This window comes from Fukomys damarensis, unplaced genomic scaffold (genome assembly GCF_012274545.1).
Source record: "Fukomys damarensis isolate Sample0158 unplaced genomic scaffold, DMR_v1.0_HiC HiC_scaffold_2, whole genome shotgun sequence".
In the NCBI taxonomy this organism is placed as follows: Eukaryota; Metazoa; Chordata; class Mammalia; order Rodentia; family Bathyergidae; genus Fukomys; species Fukomys damarensis.
In genome coordinates this window covers 45,903,053-45,911,850 of record NW_022900914.1, presented here as the reverse complement: position 1 = coordinate 45,911,850, position 8,798 = coordinate 45,903,053, and positions in this window count along the sequence as shown.

Below are 8,798 nucleotides of genomic sequence, written 5' to 3'. Positions count from 1 at the left end.
AGGCAATGTAGCTATTTAGTGAGTCCCTATCTCAAACTTTCTTTTTTAGATAGGGTCTTTTTATTTAATTCCCTCTGGCATGAACTCACCATGCCCCAGGCTGCCCTTGAACTTCGGGCAATCCTCCTGCCTCAGCTTTCTGAGTGCTGGGATCACAGTTGTGCCCCAACATGCCTGGCAAAATAAGCAGTTTTGAAAAGGTTTGTAGATGTAGATCAGTACTAAAGCCCTGGATATTCAATTCCCAGTACTGAAAAAAATTTTTTTTAAATTTGAAAATAGAACTGCCCTTTAATCCGGTCTTTCCTCATTTGAATAATTTGTACTAAGAAACTATTTTTTGTTTGTTTGTTTTGAGACAGAGTCTTGTGAACTCACGGTCATCCTCCTACCTCTGCCTCCCAAGTGCTGGGATCATAGGCATGCACCACCAGGCCTGGCTTCTCAAGATATTTTTGTAAGTTTATTCTCCATAGAACTAAGACAGCAAAATGTAAAAACAACTTAAATGACCATAAACAGGAGGTAGGTTAACTACATTACATCGAGTGTTAGAGTTGATATGGCCAATTAAAAATCTCTACTGTAGGGCTAGGGATTTGGCTCAGTGGCTCTGCTGCCTGCTCTGCAAGTGCAAAGACCAGAGTTCGATCCTCAGTACCAAAAAGAATAAAAAACTCTACTATAAAATTGTAGTATTTATTGTAGTGAAACATTCACAGTGTTAAAAAATAGAATATAGTGGGGGATTTAGCTCAGTGGTATCGCTGCCTGCCTCGCCGCAAGTGCAATATCCTGAGTTTGATTCCCCAGAACCCAAAAACAAAACAAATAAATAAAAAAACCCAGAAATTTAAAACAAATACAGTGGAAGAACAGTCTTTTGAAGCCAACTGAATGTCCACACACAAATGAATGAGTGTGGACCCTGTACTCTAACTTAGAATGAATCCAAGACTGAAATCCGAGACCATGAAGATTTGGACTTGTTTTCATCTAAGAGTTTTATAATTGTACCTCTTATACTATAAAACTCATGGAAGAAGCATACGTATAAATCTTCATTACCTTGGATCAGGAAATGGCTGCTTAGATATGACAACAAAAGTAAAAGCAATGAAAAAAAAGAATAAAAATTTTAAAAACTTTTGGGCTTCAGAGGACACTGTTAAGAGAAAAAGGGGAAAAAAAAAAGAAAAAGAAAGTAACATGGACGTGGGGGTGCCTACCTGTAGTTCCAGCACCCGGGAGGCTGAGGTAGAAGGATCACCTTGAGTTAAGGCCTATTTAGCTATATAAAACCAGGTTGAACTACATAGTGAGACCCTATCTCAACAAAGCAAAACCAAACAAAAAAGTACAAAGCAGGTATAGTTGGGCGTGGTGGTGCATGCTGTAATCCAGGAGGGGCAGGAGGATGGAAAGTTCAAGTCCAGCCTGAACAATTTAGTGACTTTGCAAGATCTTGTCTCAAACAATAAAAACGAAAGAGCTGGGACTGTAGTTCATCACAAAGGCCCTGGGCTCAATCCCAGTACTACAAAAAGAAAAAAAGAGAATGGAAGAGCCGGGCATGATGGCCCTTGCACCCACAAATTGGAGATTGGCCTCAGTAATATAGTAAAACCCTGGCTCAAGGAAAAAAGGGGCGGGGCAGGGATTTAGCTCAGTGGTTCCGCTGCCTACTTTGCAAGCATAAGGTCTTGAGTTTGAGCCCCGGTATATACATATTAAAAAAAAGAATGATGCTGGACGTGGTGACTCACACTTGTAATCCCAGAATGTGGGAGGCTGAAACAGGAGAATTAATACAAGTTTGAGGCCAGACTGGGCTCAATTTAGGGGTTTAGCAAGACTCTGTCTCAAAAGTAAACACGGAGAGACTCTCTTTAAATAAATAAGTAAATAAAAAGATTGTGGAAACATTGGAAGGAACACTCATACACTATTGATGGGGATGTAAAGTGATTCAGCCACTGTGAAGACGACTGGGCATTCCTTAAACCAGTGATGGTGAATCTTTTAGAGATCTAGTGCCCAAACGGCAACTCCAGACTCACTTATTTATCACAAAGTGCCAACTGCTATTAAGCCTGAATTGTGAGGTTGTATGTATGTATGTATGTATGTATTTATTTTTTGAGACAGGGTTTCACTATGTAGTTGAGACTGACCTGGAACTCACTACGTAGCCTAGGCTGGTCTCAAACTCCTGCCTCAGCCTCCCGAGTGCTGGTATTATAGGCTTGCGCCACCATGCCCAGCTATTTATTTTTAACACTAAGGTTTTAGTTTAGAAAAAAAAAAAACAGCTCATATACTTGGCTTGGGTGCTGACCACTTTGGCACGCAAGCCATTGGTTCTCACCAATGCCTTAGGCTCAAGTTAGGCGCAGGGACCAAGTAGGTATCTGTGTACATTTAAGGACAGGGAAATTGTGCAGATCTAGAAACTGAAGGCCTACTCCAATTCACTGATATTCACCTAGAATCCCAGTGTTTGAGAGGTTGAGGCAGGAGAATTCCAAGTTCAAGGCCAGCCTGGACTACATAGTGAGCCCATTTTACAACCAACCCACATATACCCTCCCTCAAAACAAAAAAGATAAAACTTAAAAATTTCAACTCAAGGCTGGGAATGTAGCTCAATGACACTGTGCATGCCTCATAAGTGCAAGGTCCTCAGTTTGATCCCCAGGACTGGGGGGAAAAAATCTCAGCTCAAAGACTCTCAGAGGTAGAATGCGATCAAATGAACTGTGTGCAGGCCACATGTGGGCCGGCATTGCTTTGTTGAGTTCATACTTTAAATTAGGGTCTAAAAAACTAGCTGTGAGAGCAACATGAGTGGGTTCTGAAATGTCTGTCCTCATCCTCCAAGTTCCCATGCCTGGACTGGCTTATGTCAGTTCCTCATGTAATACTCTATTTGTACAATAAATGATGAATCTGAAGGGGAAAAAAAGCAAAGAGGGGCTAAGGGTGTGGCTCAGTGGAATAGCACTTGCTGAGAGTGATAAGAATCTAATTGGTTTTCCAGCACACCAAAAGCAAAACACAGCCTCTTCCTGCCGGGCATGGAGGAGCACGCCTGTAATCCCGGCACTCAGGAGGCTGAGGCAGGAGGATTGCTGTGAGTTGGAGACTAGCCTGGGCTACATAGTGAGTTCCAGGTTAGTGAGACCCTATCTCAAAACAAACAAACAAATGAAATAAATAAATAAAACACAGCCTCTTCCTCTTCCCAATAAATAGTTAAAACAAAGCATAGATTTAGAATAACTTGGCTGTTTCACTCCTAGGTACCTGCTAAAAAAAAAAAAGAAAAAGAAAAAGAAAATGTGTTCATACAAAATGAATGTTCATAGCTACATTATTCTAATAGCCAAAAGGTAGGAGTGCCAGGGATTTAGCTCAGTGACACTGTGCCTGCCTCACAATCCCAAGGTCCTGAGTTCAGTCCCCGGTACCAAAAAAGAAAGAAAAAAAAAAAGGAGGCAACAACCCAAATGTCCCCAAGCGGATGAATGGACAATATATAGGTTGTAGGATCCCTATATATATATTCTATGACCAGACCACATTTGAGTATAAATATATTCAGCCACCAAAAGCAAAATTGTACCGATCCACGGATGAATAAGCAAACATAGAGACAAAGTAGATTCATGCTTGCCAGGGGTGGATGGAGAAGGATGGGAGATGCATTGTAATGCGTACAGGGGGAGGTAATTTTGGGGGTGATATGTCTGGCATAGGTTAGCAGTGATGTTTTTACCATTTGTAACTGTATTTAAAACCACTAAAAATGGGAATGAGAGTGCAATTCCTGTGAGGCTGAGGCAGGAGGATGGAAAGTTTGAGTCCAGCCTGGGCAATTTAGGGGTTTAGCAAGACTCTGTCTCTTTTTTTTTTTTTTTTTTTTTTTTTTTTTGGTATCAGGGATCGAACTCAGGTCCTTGTACTTGTGAAGCAGGCACTGAAGCCACTGAGATAAATCCCTGGCCCCAAGACTCTGTCTCAAAAGTAAACAAAAAAGGCTAAGGATGTCACTCAATGTGAAGGCTCTGAGTTCAATCCTTGGTACCACAAAACAAAACACCCAACTCACTTTAAAATGGTGTACACTTTGAAATGGTGAGTACAGGGCTGGGGATTTAGCTCAGTGGTGCTGCCGCTTATACAAGGTCCTGAGTTTGATCCTGATAACAACAACAACAACAACAAAAAGGTAAGTTTGGGGGAAAAGGATACAACTCAGTTGTAAATTCATGTTTTAGCATTTGCAAGGCTCTGGATTGAATCCCCAGTGCCAAAATAAAGAAATATAAAATAAAAATAAGTAAAATAATGAGTTGCATGGTATGTGAATATCTCATATTGATAAAAAGGAAAAAAAGTGAATAGTATGCAAAATATGATTATCTTTTAAAAAGAAGCCAGGCCAGGCATGGAGGTACATGCCTGTAATCTCAGCAATTGGGAGGCTGAGCCAGGAGGATTGCAGTGAGTTTGAGGCAATCCTGGGCCACATGGTGAGTTCAAGGCCAGACTGAACTAACTACATAGCAAGATCCTGTCTCAAGAAAGAAAAAAAAAAAGCAAAGAAAAATAAAAAAGAAGCTGGGTGTGATGGTACATGTCTGTAATCTCAGCACTTGGGAGGTTGAGAGAGGAGGATCGCCATGAGTTTGGGGCCAGCCTGGGCTGCATAATGAGTTCTAGGCCAGCCTGAACTACATAGTGAAATCCTGTTTCAAAAAACAAAACAAAACAAAATAAAAAAAACACCCAAAAACAGAAAAAGAAAAAAAGAAAAGAAAAAAGTATTACCTTCTCTCTCTCTCCTTTTTTTTTTTTTTAGAGAAAGGGTCTTACTATGTAGTTGAGACTGACCTGGAACTCACTATGTAGCCAAGCTTGTCTTGAACTCACAGCGATTCTCCTGCCTCAGCCTCCCAAGTGCTGGGATTACAGGTGTGTGCCATCACACCTGGCAGTATTGCCTTCTTAATTGAAAAATTGGGTAATATAGTTTGTGTGTGTGTGTGTGTGTGTGTGTGTGTGTGTGGTACTGGGGATTGAAGCCAAGAGTGCTCTACCACTGAACTACATCTCCAACCTTTTTTTCATTTATTATTTAGAGACAGGTTCTCACTAAGCTGCTAACCTGCCTAAACTGGGCCTGAATTTGAGATCCTCCTGCCTCAGCCTCCCAGAGTGCTGGGATTACAGACATGTGCTACCATGCCTGGTTTAGGCAATACAATTTAGTAAAGACAAAATACAAAATAAAACAATGTGCAGACTGTCCATGTAGACAATCCTAGAGGCAGTCTTTCTGGCCTAGTGAGAAAATCCAGAAAAGTAGTTGAGAGAGCAGCCAAGTATGTGGCACCTGCCACACTGCTGTGTCTGAGTTCAGTTCTACTGGCTGTGAGCTGTAACTGGGGGCAAACTGCTTTTTGTTGGGTTGTCTCAGTTTTTTTGCCTGGGAACGGCATCAAAACAGTATCTGCTTCGTAGGAACCTGGAGACGCATGACATCAGTTCATTGAAATGCTCAGGGCAGTGCTTTGCCTGCAACTGAAGTACACTCGCGCCAGCCCCCCACCTTGGCCCTCTCAGCCTGTGGCCGATGTCTGAGAGCATGATCAGCCCTTGACAGCAGGAGGCTGGTGACTGGTCGTCCTGTCCCCACTCCAGTGGACACAAGGTCCGGGGGTTAACAGAAAAGCAAAGTCCTCTCAGAACCCTCACAGCTGGCACAAGAGGGCAGGAGAGAGGAAGGGAAGGAGGCTCGTGTCCACCTCGAGCGTGGCTCTCTCCTCCATCCTTTCTGCTGCCTGTTCTCTTCCCCATAAAGTCTGAAGTGACAGGCACAGCTGGGGTGACAGACAAGTCTTCCTGGACTTCCTTCCTTTCTCCTTCCTCCTCAGTCCAGCAGCCATGGGCAGTTGTCCCAAACGCCAAGCTGAAGTTTGTTGCCACCAGTTTCTTGTTAACTTCTTTCTTTGGGTGATGTTTACAGGAGGGCTGTATGTCAGAAGTCAGCCCTGTGGCAGGAGGCAGAAGCAGGGATGGGTCTGCACAAAAGCTGCATTCTTTTCCAAAGCAGCCAGAGAATAGCAGACTTTTTGTTTGTTTAGACAGGGTCTCACTATGCAGTTCAGGCTGGCCTTGAACTCACTATGCAGCCCAGGCTGGCCTCAAACTCGCTGCAATCCTTGTTTCAACCTTGCAAATGCTAGGATTATAGGTGTGAGCCATCAAATCCCCTCTTCCACCCGTCTTTCTCTCTTACTTGAACCTTTTTTCCTCTTCTTGCTGGTTCCTAATTATCCTACCTTCAGTGAGCTTCTTTTCAAAAACACCAAATGAAATAGTCTAACCTGAAGCTCCCCTGCCCCACATCAAGGTTTGGTCTGATTTCTTTGCCTCCTTTGCACTTTCAAGTATTCCAACATCTACACTCCTGTCTCCACTTTCTCAGCTCCCAGGCCATCCCCTCTTACTGCTGTCTGACTCCTCTATCTCTCCAAGCACATTGAGTCCAGACCCACTGAATGTCTTACCCAGAATGCCCTTGGTCTCTAAAGTAATGGGGGAGGGGTAGCAGAAACTGTTGAATTTACATTTTGAATTTTTGGGTGGTAGTCATCCAATTCAGGACCTCATGTGTGCAAGGCAAGTACTCTACCATTACTCCAGCCCCTTAATATATTTTTTTGTTTTTGCTTTTTTGAGACAGGGTCTCACTATGTAGTTAGTTGAGACTGCCCTGGAACTCACTATGTAGCTGAGGCTGGTCTCGAACTCAATCCTCCTGCCTCAGCCTCCCAAGTGCTGGGATTACAGGAGTGCGCCACCACACCCTGCAGTCCCTCAATCTATTTTATCTTAATTGTTAACATCTATATGTCTATCTATCTATCTATCTATCTATCTATTTTTTTTTGTACTGGGGATCAAACTCGGGACCTTGTGCTCGCAAGACAGGCGGTAGAACCACTGAGCTAAATCCCCAGCCCAACATGTATATTTTTGTGTTTTAGCATATACATAATATTTACAGCTGGGTGTGCCGGCACCTGGCTGTAATTCCTGAAGTCCGGGAGTCTGAGACAGGAGGACTTTAAATTGGAGCCTAGACTATATGACTTAGTGAGGTCTTGTCTCAAAATTTAAAAATTAGCTAGGTGCACGCTTGTAATCCCAGCATTCGGGAGGCTGAGGCAGGAGGATCACCACAAGTTTGAGACCAGCCTGGGCTACATAGTGAGTTCAAGGTCAGCCTGAATTAGACCTAGACTCTGTCTCAAAACAAAACACAAATATTATTGTCACTCCATCAGCTTGAAACTTTTCTCCTACTTTCTCTTTGGGGCATTCTCCTTAGGGAACTATCCTGATTTCTTTCCAGCTGCTTCAATTATTCCTTTTGTTTTCTTCATTGGCTGCTTCTTCCATAGTCATTCTATAATTTTATTTATTCTCATAACCGGGATCGAACTCGGGTCCTTGTGCTTGCGAGACAGGTGGTGGAACCACTGAGCTAAATCCCCGGCCCTATAATTTTATTCTTAAATTAAAAGTCATTTAATTTTATTCTTGGGCTGGAGATGCAACTCAGGGCCCTGCACATGCTAGGCAATTGCTCTACCATTAAGCTATACGTCAAATCCTGTATTTATTTATTTTTTTGGTACTGGGGATCAAACTTGGAACCTTGTGCTTACAAGGCAGAGGGCAGGACCACCGAGTTAAATTCCCAGCCCCTGTGTTTTTGAACCCTTGCTGTGCCCTGTATGGTTACAGGACAAGCAGCTTTCTTCTTCCACACTCAGTCGCTAGCACTTTCCCCTCACTTACTGGTCCCCATGTAGCTCCCTTCAGTCTGACCCCTTTCCTAGTTACTAGTCAGCATTTCTGCTCTCATTTGCTTCTAGCCCTTTCCTGGATTCACTGTGCTTCCTCCTCAACCATCCTTTTCTTTAGCCTGCCCACCCAGCCCCAAACTTTTTGGCTTTGGTTTGCCCCATCTTTCATTCCTATTGTTAGCACTCCCCTACACGTGTTAGAACGGCTTCTTTATTCTGGGCCTGGTGGCACACACCTATAATCCCAGAACTCTGGAGGATGAGGCAGGAGGATCACGCCAGTGTGTTTAGGGTCAGACTGACCTATATAGCGAGATCATGTGTCAAAAAAAAACAAAACAAAACAAACTGCTTCTTTGTTTAGGTAGTTTTCCAGCTGCTGTCTGTACCTTTTGTCTCTCCATGGTGTACTTCAGTTTATGCCTGGGCTGCCCAAAATTTACCAACTTGCCGGTTTGTTTTTTGGTATTGGGGATTGAATTTGGGCCCTTAGCACTTTGTGAGGCAGGCGGTGGAACCACTGAGACAAATCCTTAGCTCCAAACTTGTTAGTTTTGCTGGATGAAAGGGTATATTGCGGAACAGGGTGAAGAAAATTTGAGTCCTTTTACCAATAGTTCATTTGAACCATTTCACCTGATAAGCTTCAGAACTCTTCACAGACCAGATTGGCTTGGTGTCTGAAGGTTCAAGTCTATTACCTATTTGCCCTGATTAGTCTGCATCATACCCACTGCTGGGTCCTTCCTACCCCTCTGCGCATAGCCTCTCAGCCCAGCACTTCTGGTCAGCTCAACACTTGATAGATACTTTATTGCTTTCTTTCCTACTTTCTTTTGGTACTAGGAATTGAATTCAGGGCCTTTTGCACTAACCTATATCCTCAGCATTTTTTTTTTTTTTTTTTAACATTTTGAG